The following is an 18,565-nucleotide window of genomic DNA, read 5'->3' on the forward strand; positions in this document are numbered from 1 at the left end:
CACAGCCTGTTGACTTCAATGGAGCAGAGGCTGCTTAGCTGAGTGCAAATTTGGCCTCCATAGTTTTCACATATTTTAGCTGTTTCCTTATTTGCATTCCTCAGAAATCTGCCTGCCAAACTGTAAAGCAAAGTCAGGGTCTTTATAAAGCCTGGGATGCAGATTCCTGTTCTCTAGGCCTCTTCAGCTTGTTGTAAATTAAATTTACTGTCAGTGGACTGACAACCCCTCTATTCTGAAGTCCACAGAAAGGTACAGCATGGCCAACAGCAGAATAACTGTTCCTCACCTCCACAGCTTCAATCACTACCCTGCCAACATGCCAAAGCACTGTTCCAGCAGGACCAACAATAAGGGTGAGAGAGTTCAGTTTCTCATGCCCATTCACATGTTGCATTCTGTGCTGAAAACAAAGTTAGCAATGCTAACTGCAAAGATGATTTTGTAATATGGCTAAGAGACGTTAATGGGCACATAGAACAATATTGTAGCTCTACATGCCAGGTATGTAAAGCAGCACCCAGAAATTTAATAGTGGAGATGGGCCAGAACTAGAACTCTGAAACCAAACACCTCTTTATTTTTTGGGGGGAAGGATAGAAGGAGGGGGGAGAGAGAGAATAAAATCCAAATGCAGGATTTTAGCTAGCTGCCCCCTCTTGCCCACCCACATTCATGGGCTGAACCAAAATCCCAGATCGGAATTCTTTAGAACTTTCGCTTGTTTGAAATATAGATCTGAATTTTGCAGCTTGACCCACGGTGACTTGGGTCCGGGTACTACCCCTGAGTAAGTAATGAGCAACTGAAGGATGAAGTTGCTACTCCCAACAGAAGCACTTTCAGGCCAGAGAATACCTTCCTACAATTCTTCTCACTCATTCATAATAATTGCTGTCATTTTTATTTTATTTTGAGGAAAATGCCTTGTCCCCTTGCAGTGATCCTTGAATAGCAGGAGAGCAGTGGAGTGCAATGGAGGAGAAGCCAGTCCTTGGCTTGGAGTGCATTAGTGCTCTATTACCTCTGCGGCCAAAGTGAACCATTAGTTACTAAAAGTGCTCTCCAGAACAGCCCCTCCTGGGATAGCAGGCCCATCACGTTCTGAAGGCATTTGGAGGAGTCTCCGCCTTTTGTTGGGAAATCCCCTGGGTTTACAAGTCTCATACATTATGGATAGAGACTTAATGGAGGCTGGCTGCATAAGCACAAGACAGCCATTGCAGCTCTGTGCTTTCTGCCTCTCCCACCGCCTCGTGCATGCCAATTAGACTCTAATTTGATTTCAGTTCTATCCGTACGAACCCCATTAAAGCCCAATTCTGCTTATTACCAACAGCTTTCTTTAAATGAAACTACTTTCCCTCCAAGGACTCTCCCAGAATGTGAGGCAGAGCAATCTGCAGTTAGCCGGTGCGCTGTCAGCCCGCGCCAGTCGGAATGCCCTCATCAAGGAGCTGACGCACAGCACTTGGAGGCAGTCTCCGCCTTGAGGTGTCACTTCTCTGCCACCGTGACGCCTGTCATGCCCCCAAATGATGAATGTATTTAATTCTCGCTCAGTCTCGCTCTACATTTCCTATTGCATCTCTACTACAAGTGCGTTGAGGTACTGTAACTCGCTATCCGAATATTCTCTGATGTATTGACCATTTGGGCACTGTATCTAATAAGCAGCAGTCTCTGGTAACATAAAAGTGACTTAGCTTTACTGGAATAAGAAACTCTGCTTATTAAACATTTGCCAGACTCAGTGGACAATTAACTTCATATAACCTTCTGAAAGAAGCAGACTCTTGGAAAACAGTGATACTTTTCACCTTTCATCCAAGGACCTCTGGGTGTTTTACATAGGTGGTGGAGTATCCTCCCCATCATATAAATGAAAGAATGTGGAGGGATATGTGCCTCTTGCCTAGTGAGATGGAAAAGGAAAAGGAGTAGAGCTGTTGTCAAGGCTGATTCCCCACTCTGGCACTTTGAGTGCAGAATGTGAGGGCCCACAAGGATTCTAAAAAATAATACTGGCCATTCCAGGCTTGTATTAAACTCCCAAGGTTACAGCTTTTCTCTGACCTTGGGTGGGTAGATGCTGCCACCCCCCAAGTGCAAAAACCCCTTTCAGAACCCAGGAAGATGCACTTGGGAATTCCTTCCTGTGGGGCACCCTCAAGCCATTTCACCCCCCTGTCCAGGGAAGAGCTGAGAAAAAAACAAAGGAAATCAGCTGTTGCCACCAGCTAATTAAACAACATGTGCACAAACCTCTTAGGGACACAAAATCCAATCTTGTTCTTAAAAAGGTAAATTTTATTAGAAACAAAAAGAAAGAAAATACATTTGAAAACTCAGGCTATTGCTAGATTTAAAAAACCCACTTACAAAAATTAAGCATCAAGAATAACCTTCTTGAGGTCCAGCTTAAAGGTTACAAGCAAAACAAAGCATTTGGGGTTAGCACAGAACAGTCCACAAGCCATAAAGAAATAAAAAGAAATAAACCTAATCGTGTCTTCCTAGACATTCCCTGATCTACTTACATATCTGGGGTTTCAAATGAGTAGATTTGATGATTTTTCATACCTGGCCCAAGCTCTTACAGCATAGATGCTTTGTCCCTTCTCTCTGGGAGAACAACACAGACAAAGGGGAAGTTTTTTCCCAATTTTAAAAAGTTCTAGCCTTCCAATTGGCTCTTCTGGTCAGGAGCCCACTCCTTTCCTTTCACCTATGCATGGAGACTTTTTAACCCTTTACAGGTAAAGCAAGTAGAAAACAACAAAGAGGGATTTTATAGCTAGCTGGCTGGCTGAGTCCATAAGAGGGAGCTACCTCCCCCCCGTTTCATTTATCACAACTGTCTTTCAGGACTATTTCAATATTATCTTGTGGCCTAGGTTCTGACATATTTATTGATGATGTAGACCAGTGGTTCTCAAACTAGGAACTCTGCTTGTTCAGGGAAATCCCCTGGCAGGCCAGGCCGGTTTGTTTACCTGCCGCGTCCACAGGTTGAGCTGATCGCGGCTCCCACTGGCCGCGGTTCGCCACTCCTGGCCAATGGGGGCTGTGGGAAGGGCAGCCAGCACATCCCTCGGCCTGCGCCACTTCTCGCAGCCCCCATTGGCCTGAAGCGGCAAACCGCGGCCACTGGGAGCCGCGATCGGCCGAACCTGCGGACACAGCAGGTAAACAAACGGGCCCGGCCTGCCAGAGGCTTTCCCTGAACAAGTGGCGGCCCTGGTTTGAGAACCACTGATGCAGAAGACTTTGTTTTTCTGTGGCTCCCTGAAAGTGGAGGTGGAGCAAGAGGACAGGTTGAGGCCTCCTTTTTTTCACGTCTTTCCTTGAGGGTACTACAGTGGTTAACAAAAGAAAGCTATTGTTTTAGAGGCTATGCCAGTTCCTTTTCTACAGCTCTTGTCTTTGGGAACATAGTGCTAAATGGAATACTCTATATGAACAGAGTGTCTGTTCCTTTCTCTCCTTGATGGCTAGCCTTCTCACTCTTTTTCTGTAAGTGGATGGGGGAAAACTGGTGATGGGGTTGCACTTTTATAAACCAGGGTGTTTCAAATTTGGGGTGGGCTTCTAAAATGAGAGGGCCACTTCTGAGATCAGGAGCTTAAGGCTTGTCTATACAGGGAAGTTAGTGCGCAGCAGGCTGTGAATTTACAGTGCCCTTGCTACTCTGCACTTACTGTGTGGACACTCCATACACTAAAAGTGCCTTTGTGCATGTTAGCTTAACATATTTTAAAGTGTACCAAGCTAAACCGACCAAGGACACTTCTAGTGTGCAGTAAGAATGTCCACACAGAGAGTTAGTATGGAGTAGCTAGTGCACTGTAAATTCATACCCTAGCTTGCTGTGCACTAACTTCCTGTGTCGGCAAGCCCTTTGAGTGGTACACTGGTACCTGGAATATGCTACACTAACATACAGGTTTCTTGAAGAAAACTAGGACTGATGCAAATATGAAGAATCAGAGGTTCCACTGGGGAAGAGCTGCATACCTAGGACTTAAGCCTGCTCTCGCTGAAGCTGGTGGGAGTAGGATTGGAGCTCCAGAGGTGCTCACAGAATAACCTTGGGTAGAAGTATGTCTGGTGGGGTATTAACTATTACTGTGTTTTGTTTTCTGGTGATCATGTTCTTGCTTTTTGTTAGCTACAATCACAGATAGGGTCTACGTAGGGGTCCATGATGGGAGATGTTCCTTTTCCCCAAAGGCTCTCACCTGAGGATGCCAAGAGGGAAAGAGCTCCTCACTTCCCTTGTCCCTCATCCTGTACAGCAGACCACCAGGAGAGTGCACTGAAACAGTGCAGGCTGCAATATGCGAATGACACCCAGCCCACCTTCTGAGACCTGTCAGTGAGGCAGGAACAGAGCCATCTTAAAACAACCAAAAGCCACAATGGAGGCTTAGTAAGTTACTTAAATTTATTTGATAGATACAGATAGTGAGCTCTTCAGAGCAGGGACCATGACTGGATATTTTGTGAAGTGCTGCAGGCATTTGCTGAGCAGTTAAATGAATAGCAATAATACAACACTTGTCAGTAAACACCATTTATATGTACAAAATTCACACACATTAAGTGGTGGCAATACCTATATGATAAATTGTCTAGCCAGGATACAAATTGCATTTTATCATTCACCCCTGACCACCTCACCTGCCCCCTACATGCTAATCCATCTCCCTGAGGATTTCTCCTAACATTCCAAAGTTTGGGAGCAGTTCCAAACAGCTGCCACTTCAAAGAGAGGAGGAAGAAACACTTCTCTGGCAGTTTTTTTTATTTTCTCCCCCACAGTTATATTGGTCTGAGGTGTAAGATGGATAGCATTCAGTCCTGCACTACTCACAATTGTAAAGGCCCAATACTGCAAAGTCCACAAGGGCTGGAAGTGGGTGCTATGCAGCAACTTCCCCATTGCGAGTCACAGCCCCTTGAAGAGAGGGAAAGAGGTGTCAATATCAGCAAATGAAAAAACCAAAACTAAAAGCAAGCCCCATGGCAGCTTCCTTTGGCCACAGGTCCCATGGAAAAAAATCTTCCATCTGATAACACTAACACAGGGCTGCTTCTTTCAGCTACAAATAACAAAAACTCAGTTCTTATTGTGGCTATAGTTTCTGTGTAGCAATACAGTCCTCTTGAGTTCAAAGCAGGGGGCAACCCCCAGGTACTCATTCCCATAGGGAATACCCAGTATGGGAGACAGCCAAGCATCCCTAGGGAAAAAGAACACCTCGCCCGTAATCCTCTACACTAGCTACCTCTGCTTCCCTTTTATGGCTTTCCCTACTTAAAGGGCTTATCCACACAGGAAAATTTATCAGCATAACTATAGCAGTATTTGGTTATACCAGTATATGGTTATACCAGTTTAACTCCCCATGTAGACATTCTTATTCTGGAATAAGAGTATTTATATGTGGAGTATCAGAGGGGTAACTGTGTTAGTCTGGATCTGTAAAAGCTTATGCTCCAATACGTCTGTTAGTCTATAAGGTGCCACAGGACTCTTTGCCACTTTTATATGTGGAGTTATATAGGTATAATTACAGGTTTCACAGTAGCAGCCGTGTTAGTCTGTATTCGCAAAAAGAAAAGGAGTACTTGTGGCACCTTAGAGACTAACAAATTTAGTAGAGCATAAGCTTTTGTGAGCTACAGCTCAAATACACTAGTACAGTTGTGCAGGTAAACTTCCTTGTATAGACAAGGCTGGCACAGCTGTCAGCTCCATCTCGCAGCAGCCTATCAGTTGCCAGGTCTTCTCTCCAGGACTAGCAGCCCACGCAATCTTTCAGTTTACGCCTTTCAGTCTAGTGAAGGGTTTTAACACTTTCCCGGACCCCACAGGGATAAGGCACATAAGCTGTCATAGAGAAATCCATTGCTTTCCAATGAGATATAAAATATTTGCTTCAAGCCCTGGAAAATCATGACATATAACCTTTATGTTTCTACATTAACTATGGAAAACCTATTATCGATACATTTTTAACAACTCTAAATATTACTTGTTATAATTTTCCTGTCCTACACAGTTGGACTCATGGATTGAGATTTTCAAAGTGGTTTAGGCAATTTAGATACATCTTCCATTAATTTTAATGAAAGATAGAAGATTTGACTAGACTGCTTTGAAAAATCTGTCATGGTAACTAAAGCAATCTGGATTTACAGATACAAAGAGGTACGAAAAATAATATAAATAAACATATTTAAAACTTTCAAATATTTAAATATGTGGCATAAATGGAACTGATAATTGTGTGGATTATAGTTTTAAATAGTACTTATTTGGAATGACCTGCATAATATGCTCATGGCTTTGCCATTTATGAATAATGTGCCATTCTGACCTCATGCCAATAAAACCCTTATAACATAACATTATTATATGTATAACCTTCCATGTTAGTAATTATATACTCTATGCACTGAGCCAATGCAGGGGTGCAAAAAGATGCAAGTTAAGAACAATTTGTAAGTCATCTATAAAGGTTTTAATCCATGCAGAGTGTATAAAAAAATAAGACATAGGTAACTCCCAGACACAGTGATGTGTGCGACTGGAATGATGAGACTGACAGATTAGAAGAATTGGATAACCCAGTTTACAAAGGCCCATTGGAAAGCTGTTCATTGGCACAGCAGATAGTAGTCATGACAGGCAGGCAGCTGAAAACAGGAACCAAAGCAGAAAGAAAAAAAAACAATTCCTGCAATTCCACCGCACAGAGGAAACTTACAGGGTCTCTCTAGCAAACCAGGACAACAGGCCACTATGAAGGAGAAACAATCTATATAACATACATACATATAATTGCTCACATACAGCTGCATTAAAAAAATATTAAGGTTGCAAAGTCAAGCACTCAAAAGGAAAAGTCAGAATTCATGTTGCCCATGCAACCTTAATTCTGTATCCCTCATGTGTTTGCATAAATTACAAGATCACATAACATTTTTTCTACTGAATAGAACTGGAACTCCTCAGTTATTAATTCATGGGCCCTGTATGGACAACAGCTAGTGACGATTCTCCTTTAGCAAAAGCCTGTGCTATTGCAGCAGGACAATCTGAGTTCTATCTCCAATGTTGCCCTGAAACTGTAAATGTCCATGGTAGGCAATAGAGTGACATCTGTGACATTTGGGAGGCCACAGATTTGTTTCTATATTCTAATTATTACATCTAATTACAAAGAAAAATAAATCTCTTTTCTTTTTTTAAAGTCATAGGTGAGGAAGGAAGATTTTGTGGTAAAAGCAAAGGATCCACAGAGACCTGGATTCTTTCTATTCCTGGCTGTGCCACAGACTTCCTCTAGGACCTTGCCCAAGTCACTGAACCTTTCTGTACCTCAGTTTCCACATCTGCAAAATGGGAGAAATCTCCCTTTGGCTGATCATACTGCCAGGGCATTATCCAGTTTCTAGCAGTTTAACTCTTTCATAGGTAGTCTCATATACCACAAATATAACAGTAATTAAATTAAACTCGGCAGTGGGCTGAATTACTGCAACTGGTGGGAATCCTACATTTCTTCATCAGCACTCACAAACTCCAGCATCTTCATTTTGGAAACATTGTCTCGTGTGAATTCTTAAGCAACAGCTGCCATGATAAGACATGCATATTTGTGTCCAAAAATACACGCCCTGGGTGTGGTGTAAAGAACAAAGCCAAAGGATATGTGCCTTCAAAACTTGCCTTCTACTGGGAAGTGTGAGTATGGTGCAATAATGTACACCCCTTTGAGCCCTAGAGAGAGAGACAGGCAGACACTTTTAAAAATAATTCTGCATTCCTACAATATTTTGATTAATTGTTGTATTCCAATCACATGACTGGAAGTCACCAATAACCAGTGAGATTATTTGATCATAATTATTTAAAGGGAGATTTTTAAAGGCACAAAGAGCAGACAGACATCCAACTCCCACTGAAAGTCAATGGGAGTTGGGTACCTAAACTGCATGAAAATATCCCCCCGTCGGGGGGATACAAATTACACAATACACAACTACAAATTAATCCTCAAAATGCTACAGTCCATGTACTCCTTATTCTGGCAAATCTTCCACAGAAGCAAAGGAGTTTTGCAGCCCACTTGCAGCTCCCACTGCCTTCCATCTGGAATTGTGGGTGCTTAGTGCTTCTGAGAAATCAGACCCAGGGTTTCTCAAATGGGGCTCTTAAACATAGACACACTCAAAACTGGAGGTCACTTTGGGCTAAGTAAGTTGCCTATGGACACCCATTAGTGTTTGCAGCAAAGCCAAGGTGAGAACTCACAACTTCCACTCCCTTCTTAGTTATACCATGCTGCACTCAATTTGAGTTCATATCAACATTTCCAAGTACAGAATAACTCCAAAACAAATGGCATTATGGGGGTGACATCAGAATTTTGAAACCTGAACTCTCCTCCTGAACCAATACAAATGAAAAGGAGAAAAAAAGGGCTTGTCTGTCTCCTGTGCATTAGTTGTTCCTGAAAAGAGCGACAGACAAATTGTTTTGCTGACGGTGAAAAATGAATACTGTGCAGAAGTGACTGGAGGGCATTTTAGATTTCATGTTTGGGAAACAAACAAAGCACAAATTGACTTTTTATAAAGGTCAAGTAAAAATTAAATATCTTAAAGAAGCACAGACTTTTCAGCCTGGTTTATAATACAAATAATCTTGTGGAGAAGAATACAGACACGACCAGGATGACAGATCATCCAAACTGGGACCGAGGAAAAAAACAGCAATGAGCAAAAATGCTGTTTTTGCAATAAAATCTTAGATTGCAAATAGCATTGTTGCTTGCAGAAATTTGTGAGGTTGGGGTTGATATACTGGCCTCCCCAACACCACCCTTACAGTAGCAAGAACCAGCCAGACTGGCCTGCTCATAGCCTGATGGTTCCACCATAAAATAATGTCAGAGGTTTCTAGTGAATTACATGGTTGCACGTTTAAACTGGCATCTTATTACAGATTACTACAACCCACCTTCTCTGTGAAAAGCACATAAACAACGTATATCAATACTGAACAGTTACAATATCCCACTGTATGCACATGGACTAAACTGGATCTCATGTGAACTGCTGCCCAGAGTTAGAAATAGCCTTTTAAAAGCATTGTTGCATAGCGTTACAACCTTAACCTGTTTTCTGTTAATTATGTGCTTTGTGATTCTTCATCATACAACTGCTGCATTTGTTGTCACCACCTAAATTCATCTCTTTTCTTGTCACCATGTCGTGACTCTGCTCTGCCTATGCATGGGAGGAGCGTTAAGACCCAGGGGTAACAGATCTTCTGGGAAGTGAAACCAGAGGGTGACCCTGGGGAAAGAGCAGCAGAATTAAAAACAAAACACAAAACCCTGCAAACTCGGAAGCATAAAAAGAAAAAGGGTCTGCAGCTTGGTTCCCTGCTGCCTCCCAGACCATTCCCGCCCCCACCACAGAAACTACAACCCTTGTGTGTGCTTGGTGAGAGAGGGTGGCCCCCTCCCAGAGATCACAAACAACTTTTACCCAGGACTGAACGGGCTCTCTACAATCCAAGCTGATATCCCAAATGTTGACACACACCCCTCCCCCAACACTTCAGTCCAAGATTAGCCTTGTTGGATCTTTAATCTCCTCCTCACAGTTTCACATACAAACCTTGGCTTGGATATTTGGATACATTTCCCTTTTTTTTTTTTCCCCTCCCAATTGTCTTTTGAAGCCAAGTTGCTGAGTGAATTGTAAAGGGAGAGAATTCCAAGAGTGTTAGCTTCTCTGCTGTTCCCAAGGCAGTCCTGGGCCAAAATAAACCTCTGCCCTGCCAGCAGCAGTTACTTACACTCAAGCCTCATGCACTGTTCACAGTTTCTTAAAACTGAGCCTTCCTCCACTTTCCCCTAATAGATAAGTCCTTTTAAAAACCAACCCGCCCTTTTCTGTTTCCCTTGCCCCTTCCCCATGCCCTTCTGGATTCCCAGAATAACTCTCAGAAAATCAAGGCCACATCCCACCAGATTGCAAAGTAAATTCTTGATCTGCCCCAGTCTGGCAACATGGAATTAGAGCTGCCTATAGAGAGTGAATGAGCAGAGGAAGGTAGACATCCTGTCTAGGGGGCAGTGAGAGAGAACTCTGCCCAGAACTCATCCAGTTTTGCAGCAAAGCTTTTCCATTCCCCCTTGCCCCCCCATTTATAGCCCTCCAGTGAGGCCAAAACCCTAACCCCAGTGTACAATTTTAGCAACAGAGTTGTGTGCTGCACTGCCAGGTCAATGTAAATCCTCATTCTGCTGGCCACGGGAGCAACAACAGAGCTTCTCTGTATCTGCTACTTGGGCCTCTGGTCTGGAGTGGCCTCCACATCATCTTCAACCTACGTGTGGTAAAATGCCCAATGAATCTGTGTAGTGGCAGATCCACCTGCCCTACTCTGCCCACAAGACCCCTTCCCCATCCCCACCCACCAGATATCTTCAAACAGGCAAGGGGCTTACATACAACCACAGACTCCCAAATCCTGTTCTTCCCAGTGTACAATGGGAACATAGTTGTTCTGTGCAAAAGGTCCCATTCAGAGACAGCAGGATTTGTTCCTAACTGCAGATTAATACTTTACATTGTGCTTCTGCCTCCATCACTTTTGCTTGTGCTGAACCTTGGACGCTCAAATCATAAAAAACTCCTTTTAAAGAATTCAAAGGACACGTGGCCATTGATTCTTTGATCTCTTGCAAAGGCAAAATGGATCAAAATGAAACAAGTTACCTTGCAAGAGGAGACCCAGTTAGAAGCACCCCAAATCTTAGCCAACATGCAGAAACAAATTAATCCTTTCTGTTTCCTAGAAAGAGACTAAGGGTACGTCTTCACTACCCACCGGCTCGATGGGTAGTGATCGATCTATCGGGGACCGATTTATCGCATCTCGTCTAGACGTAATAAATCGATCCCCAAATCGACGCCTGTACTCCACCTCGGCAGGAGGAGTAAGCAGAGTCGATGGGGGAGCCGCCGCGGTCGACTCACCACCGTGAGGACGGCCAGGTAACTCAAACTAAGATACTTCAACTTCAGCTCCACGAATAGCGTAGCGGAAGTTGCGTATCTTACTTCGAACCGCCCCCTTAGCGTAGTCCAGGCTTATGTGCTAAAGCTTTATTAACAGTGTTTTAAAAAGGGCCAGGGAAAGACTGAATATCTGCTCACATTAAAGCTGGTTTAAATTTTTGAGATTTCAATGACATTTTTTCACAATTTTAAAAATTGGCTCTGCTCATATTTTAAATGAATTGGAATCAGTTGTGTTCATATCCATTTTTGGTTTGTTTCCTGTGAATATGCATGCAGCTGAGCTATTTTGGCCCACGTGTTTGTGGAAAAGGACTTTTAAATTTTCATGTGCAAAATTCTGTAGCATAAGTTCTTGAGCATTTGTCCAATCAGTGAACACAAACCATAACGTGGCTCAACACCACGTAGCGGCACATCTCAAATTCTGAATATCAGATAACTGCAGAAAACTGCCTGCAATCAAATCAGAAAGTTAAAAAATTTCCCAGAAGTTTTAATCAAATACTTTTGAATTAACAAATAAATGTGTGGAAATAGCAATTTGATCACTGACACTTTGTAAGCAAAGAAAAAGGCAAAGCAAATTGGATAGATTAATGTTGCAAATTATTCTCACAGCTTTAGTAAATACATTAACCCTCTAACCCCTGCTGATTTGCTCCATTTAAGAAGTAAAACTAAACCCACACTCTATTGATTGCTTAGGATATTGATGTAGAATTCAGCAAAACACCCCATCCCTTCCATTCTGAGGCAAAATTTCCCCACTTTTTAAAGTTCAAGATGCAACATTGTCCTTACACAACTCTCTAGAAACCAGTAACTTCACTTGTCACCTCCACCCTCCCCACAATGCAAATAGCCTCTGCTAGCCCGAGAAAATAAAAGTGCTGAACTGCTCCCGGACCCTGGTCTCCTTCCCTTAGGTATATCATTAGAATGGAACCATTATTAAAAATGCTACAAGAATGGTCTGAAATTTTGTAGTAACATTGTTGTAAACTGCAGTCTTCTAGAGCCTTTTTTTAAAACATAAGATAAAGCATATACGTTTATTTGTAAATATGTTCTTGAATAAGGTTGCCCCTGAGCATTTCAGTTATGGTGTCTGAATGAGCTCTCTCTCTCTCTCTCTCTCACACACACACACACACACACACGTTTAATTCTAACTGGATCTGTCCCAGTCACAGCTGGAAGGGCCTTTCCTTCTTTACTTTCCGCTTGTCCTTTTCCACACTCAGTTCTTGGAATCCCTAGCTCCACCTTCCATTTGCTATCCCTATCAAATCCCTCAGGTCTCTCTTCCCCCCCCCCCCACCACAAGAAAGGATTTTTTGATCCAATAAATTATCCAAAAGAACACATCATCTAATCAAAAGAATTAATTAGTCTCTTTCTCCCAGATGCATGCGTTCTCATGTTCACGCTCCTGTCTCCCTTCCTCCACATTCTCTTCTCCCCCTTGCCCACTGCCTCTCCTCTGTCTCTTGTATGAATTCTGGCTCCCCATTCTCCTTCTTCACATTTCTGCTCTCGCTCTCTCGCTGTGGTACTGGAACATTCAGCAGGAATATGATGGATGATCACCTGTCACAGCTTGTTTATTATAATTCAGACAATCAATTACACATCTCTAATGCTGGTCGTCCCACTGGAAATTTACATGCTCAGCACAAACCAATGTGAAAATGGAATCTCATTTGCCAAATATCTTTCTATGGGTACAGCATGATGATTGCAGTCTGTGTTTGTTTCAACAGTTGTGTATGGCTGACAGTGTCATCATTTACTGCCCGCCATAGGTCACATTGCTTCGAGGCATTATTTATTGTGTTATGCAGGCCAAAGCTTTCAGAGGAGGAGGAGGAGGAGGATATTGCTGATGCCACTGTGCTCAAAGCAGGCAAGCAAGGTAAATTTCAGAGCAGGCAAGCAGCTGTATCAGCAAGCGCCTGCCTTTGTTTCCACTGGGCTGGGTCTCTGTGCTCTCCTCATCTTATTTCTTTTAAGGAATGGGCCTGTAAACTCTTGTATTAGGTTGCCCAGGGCTTGGGCAGGGGAACAATGCAATTCACCCTGTTAAACAAATCCAAGGAAAGACTATGGTTTAGTAACTAGAGGGAGAGGATTGCGCGGCAGGAAAGTGTAATAGGCTGGTAAGTGTTTGGCTGAAATGCTGATCCTGCTGGAAAAGGGTTAACTGAGTTCTGCTGACTCCCTGAGGCAGGTGGCTCCTCCTCCCACCCTGGTGTAAGGAATTTGAGAGTGGCTCTGTGGGGAGAGAGGAGCCAGTGTGTGGGCAGAGCAGCTGAGCCTGAGGAGAAGATTTACGCTGAAAGAGTCAGAACTCCACAAAGAAGGTGTGGGGAAGTGGATTTAACATCTGTGAGTTGTGTTTGTAGGGCAGGTTTGGTAAGGGGCTTGTGCACAGGAAGCTTCATTATTATACCTGGGCGAGATTTAATTTAATACATTTGCTGGAAAAATGTATATTTCAGGGCACCAAAATGATTTGCAAATTTGGGTTGAATATGGCAAATAGTTTCAGCTGGGGGGAAAAAAGGAAACATGTTTCTGAAAAAAATCAAAATGGTTAGTGTCAACCATTTAAAAACATTTTGTTTTGAACACTTCAAAATAAAAAAAATGTTTTGTTTAGAAATTTAGCTCATTTTTAACAAACAGAGTGAAAACCCCTGAAAATGATCCAAAATGAAACAAAAAGCTGAAAAATATTGTTTCGGTCAACCCCAAACAAGTTTTTTTTCCAGTTTTCTTCATTTCAAAGAGGAAAAAAAATGAAAACCATTTAGTTTGAACCAAAATGAATAGGGGGATTGGGGGTATTCAGTTCAGCCCTCCAAACCAAAAAAAGCAATCATTCTCTCTCTCTCTCACACACACACACACACACACACACAGCAAAAGATGGCATGGAAGGGGAGATCCCCTCCCCCCACTCCCTCCATGGAACAATGGTAGGGAAGTGGGGCTAACTGTTCCAGCCCTAGGGTTGAGTTTCTAAGGTCCTCCTTTCATTGGGAGGAGCAGGACACATGAACTATCACATAAGGCCATCTTGTTGATTTAAGCTGGCCCTTCGTTCACTTGTCAGTAGCAAGAGTCAGATGCTTCCCTCCATCAGCCTCTGCCAGGCTGAATCTGGTTGGTTTCGTTTTGTGTCTCAGTAGGGCCCGTTGATACAGCGGCAGTTCTGACATGAGAGTGCTTGAGACCCTGTTACACCCAGAAGAACAGGGAGGCAGGCCTATCTGTTACACTATGATTTTAAGAATCATTCTGCTGTAGAGGCTGTTGAAAAAAATTAGATGTAACAGTTTTCCATTGGAAAATGCTGTTCCATTAAAATCAAAATGTTTCATATGGGAAGTGTTGAATTTTGTCAAAATTTTCAATGGAGAAATTTTGAAACAATTCAAAACTGAAATGGTGTATTTCATTTTGACTTTATGGAGTATTTCATTTTGACAATTTCATTTTCTTTCAGCTTTAAGTTTATATTAAAATTATATTTAAATATTATATTTCTATGCTGTATTTAATATTTATATATATTCAATATTTTATATTACATTATCAGAAGACACCACTAAGTCATTTTGATGTTTCCGAATCGTTTTTTAAAAAACTTCTGTTTCATGAAAAATTTCAAAATGCAGCACCAAGGGATTTGACGCCTAACACAATACTACAACACAGCTGGCTCTGAAGAGAAGTCTCCAACTAGTGGTAAAAGTTGTCAGGCTGAGAATGAGGCAATTCCTGTAGTCCATCCCTGACTTTGCGACTAAGTTGCAGTGTGGCCTTGGAAAAGTCACTTTAATCACCCCACTTTCATTTCCCCCTCTTTAAAACGGGGTACGGGCTTGCTTGCTTACTAAATACTACACTGCTGTTTCAGAGAGACAAGGTGAGCGAGATAATATCTTTTATTGGACCAATTTCTGTTGTTGAGAGAGACAAGCTTGACAACCGAAGTTGGTCCAATAAAAGATATTACCTCATTCACCTTGTCTGTCTAATATCCTGGGGCCAACATGGCTACAAGAACACCGCCTACAACACTGCTGTTTTGTAAGGCTGAACTAGTGATTGTGTAAGGCTCTTTGAGATTTGTGTATGAAAGGGGCATATAACTATTAGTATTATCCTGCCAGAAAGCCACTTCATTTGTGATACAGATCATAGGAACTGAGGGCTTGTCTACACCAGTGGCTCTCAATCTTTCCAGACTACTGTACCCCTTTCAGGCAAAAGTGTCACAAGCACACTATTACTGAAAAATTGCTGACGTTCTCATTTTTACCATATAATTATAAAATAAATCAACTGGAATATAAATATTGTACTTAAAATTTCAGTGTATAGTATATAAAGCAGCATAAACAAGTAATTGTCTGTATGACATTTTAGTTTGTACTTACTTCACGAGTGCTTTTTATGTAGCCTATTGTAAAACTAGGCAAATATCTAGATGAGTTGATGTACCCCCTGGAAGCAATCTGCATATCCCCAGGGGTACGCATACTCCTTGTTGGGAACCACTGGTCTACACAGTATGGCAGTGCCCACTAGAGGGGTGTAAATCATAGAGCACTCTAAAGAGCTGTGCTCTAACTGCCCTCTACAGACTCTGTTAATCACTCTAAAGGGTTCCCAGTGTGTTCTGATGTAGTCTTGTTTGAAACCGTACTATATTAATGCACATTAGGTACCTTTCAGAGAGCATCCACAGGGTCTACACAGGGCAGTTAGAGTGCAGCACTTTAGAATGCTTTACAGTTAACACCCCCATTGTGTGCGATGCCACTCCAGGTAGGCAAGCCCACCATGTCAGGCTATGAACCAGATTCCCTCCCGCTTTAACAAACAGTAAGAACTTTAATATGTAAACAATCAGAGTGTGTGGTTGAGAAGGCAACATTCTGCCTGTTCGCAGTGAAGACAGAGAAAAAGTGGTATATGTTCTTTCTGGCAGTGGGATTTCTGATATTACTTTTTACCACTTCAGTAGCCACCTATTGGGGGTTCCATAGATTCACAGAGTTTAAGGCCAAAAAGCAACATTAGATCATCTAGTTCAGGGGTTCTCAAACTTCATTGCACCACGACCCCCTTCTGACAATAAGAAAAGCAGTACTTGTGGCACCTTAGAGACTAACAGATTTATTAGAGCATAAGCTTTCGTGAGCTACAGCTCACTTCATCGGATGCATTTGGTGGAAAAAATCTCTCCTCTGTTTTTTCCACCAAATGCATCCGATGAAGTGAGCTGTAGCTCACGAAAGCTTATGCTCTAATAAATTTGTTAGTCTCTAAGGTGCCACAAGTACTCCTTTTCTTTTTGCAAATACAGACTAACACGGCTGCTACTCTGAAACCTTCTGACAATAGTTACTACACAACCCCAGAAGGGGGCACTGAAGCATGAGCCCCACAGCCCCAGGCAGGGGTGGGGGCAAAGCCAAAGACCGGGGCTTCATCCCAAGGCAGGGGGCCTGTAACCTAGCCCTGCCACCCAGGGATGAAGCCCTTTGGCTTTGGCCCCAGGTGGTGGGGCTCAGGCTTTTGCTTTGGCTCCAAGCCCCAGCAACTTTAAGCCAACCCTGGTGACCCCATTAAAATGGGGTTGTGAGCCACTTTGGGATCTTGACCCACAGTTTAAGAACTGCTGATCTAGTCTGACCTCCTGTATATCACAGGCCAGAAAATTTCACCCAGTTACCCCTGTACTGAGCTCCATAAATAGTATCTGGCTAAAGCATATTGCCCAGAAAGGTATACAGGGTTTTTTCATCCCATGTGTGCTATTATGTCTAGGCAAGAAGAGAGAGAGTTTTTTAGTTAGATTATTCATATATTTAGAGCACAGCTTTCTGCAGGTGGACTCTCTTATCAGTGGGAGAGTTCAGCAAGTCACAAGCCACTCATATCAGTTATCTATTAATATATTATGTCAAAATCCCCATATCAGCTGCACTTAGGGTTGCCAGGCATCTTGTTTTTGACCAGAACGCTTGGTTGAAAAGGGACCCTGGCAGCTCCAGTCAGCACCGCCAACCGGGCCGTTAAAAGTCTGGTTGGCGGTGGTGGAGGGCTAAGGCAGGTTGCTACCTACCTGTCCTGCCCCGGAAGGAGCCAGTGGGGGGGAGGCGGGGGAGGGGAGGCATGGGGCTCCACATGCTGCCCCCACCCCGAGCACCGGCTCCACACTCCCATTGGCTGGGAACTGCGGTCAATGGAACCTGGGGGGGCAGTGCCTGTGGGCGAGAGCAGCGCATGGAACCTCCTGGCCCCCCGGCCTAGAGCTGGACCAGCTGCTGGCCGCTTCCAGGGCACAACGCGGAGCCAGGACAGACAGGGAGCCTGCCTTAGCCCCGCTGACTGGGAGCCACCTGAGGTAAGCCCGCACCCCAACCCCAAGCCCCAAACCCCTGCCCCAGCTCTGAGCTCCCCCCCAAAAGCCGGAACCCCTCCTGCACCCCAAACTACTCATTCCTGGCCCCACCCCAGAGCCCGCAACCCCAGCCGGAGACCTTACCCCCCTGCACTCAACCCCTACCCCAGCCCAGAGCCCCCTCCCATACCCTGAACTCTTCATCCCCAGCCTCTCTCCAGAGCCCACACCCTCAGCCCAGAACCCATACCCCCTCCGCACCCCAACCCTTTGCCTCAACCCACAGCCCCCTCCTGCACTCCGAATCCCTCAACCCCACCCTCCAGCCTGGATCCCCCTTCTGCACCCCAAACCCCTCATCCCCAGCCCCACCCCAGAGCCTGCACCCCCCAGCCAGAGCCCTCACTCCGTCCCACACCCCAACTCCTGGCCCCAGCCCAGAGCCTCCTCCTGCACCCTGAACCCCTCATTTTTGGCCGCACCCCAGAGCCTGCACCCCCAGTTAGAGCCCTCACCCCCTGCCCCACCCCAACGAAAGTAAGTGAGGGTGGGGAAGAGTGAGCCACCGAGGGAGGGGGAATGTGGGGCCTAGGCGAAGGGGTGGGGAAGGAGGCGGGGCATCAGTGAAGGGGCAGGGCTAGGGTGTTCAATTTTGTACGATTAGAAAGTTAGCAACCCTAGCTGAACTATGGTAGGCCAGACTGGGTATGGACGTAGCTGAGTTGATTCAAATTGCAATAAACAAGGTTCATAGCCTACAATTTTTAAACCCGTTTTAGATAGTACTCCAACATATGTAACATTAAGGTCACGTGGACAACTAGTTTCACAAAGAATTTTATTGAATGAAGCAGGAATATGTGGGCAAATCTGAGTCCTTCCTTCTATACAGCAAAATGCTTCTTGTGACCTCAATAAAGTCCCACATGAGCTGGCATAAGATAATACTTGTTCTGAGGAGGGGAAAGGTAATGGAGCAAACAAGGATTCATTGCTGTCCACACAGAGGAAACTTCACCCTGGAGCTGGATG

General features: G+C 43.9%; 1 long non-coding RNA gene across 1 annotated transcript in view; it reads right to left on the reverse strand.

Moving 5' to 3' along the window:
- Positions 1-3,183: 3,183 nt before the first annotated feature.
- The window catches only part of LOC122456753, a 38,333-nt gene continuing 22,951 nt past the window's right edge, over positions 3,184-18,565 (reverse strand). The window contains exon 3 of the long non-coding RNA XR_006275790.1: positions 3,184-4,960. This is a non-coding gene — a long non-coding RNA (uncharacterized LOC122456753). The remainder of the gene's footprint in view (positions 4,961-18,565) is intronic.

Source organism: Dermochelys coriacea, chromosome 15 (assembly GCF_009764565.3).
Source record: "Dermochelys coriacea isolate rDerCor1 chromosome 15, rDerCor1.pri.v4, whole genome shotgun sequence".
Classification (NCBI taxonomy): Eukaryota; Metazoa; Chordata; order Testudines; family Dermochelyidae; genus Dermochelys; species Dermochelys coriacea.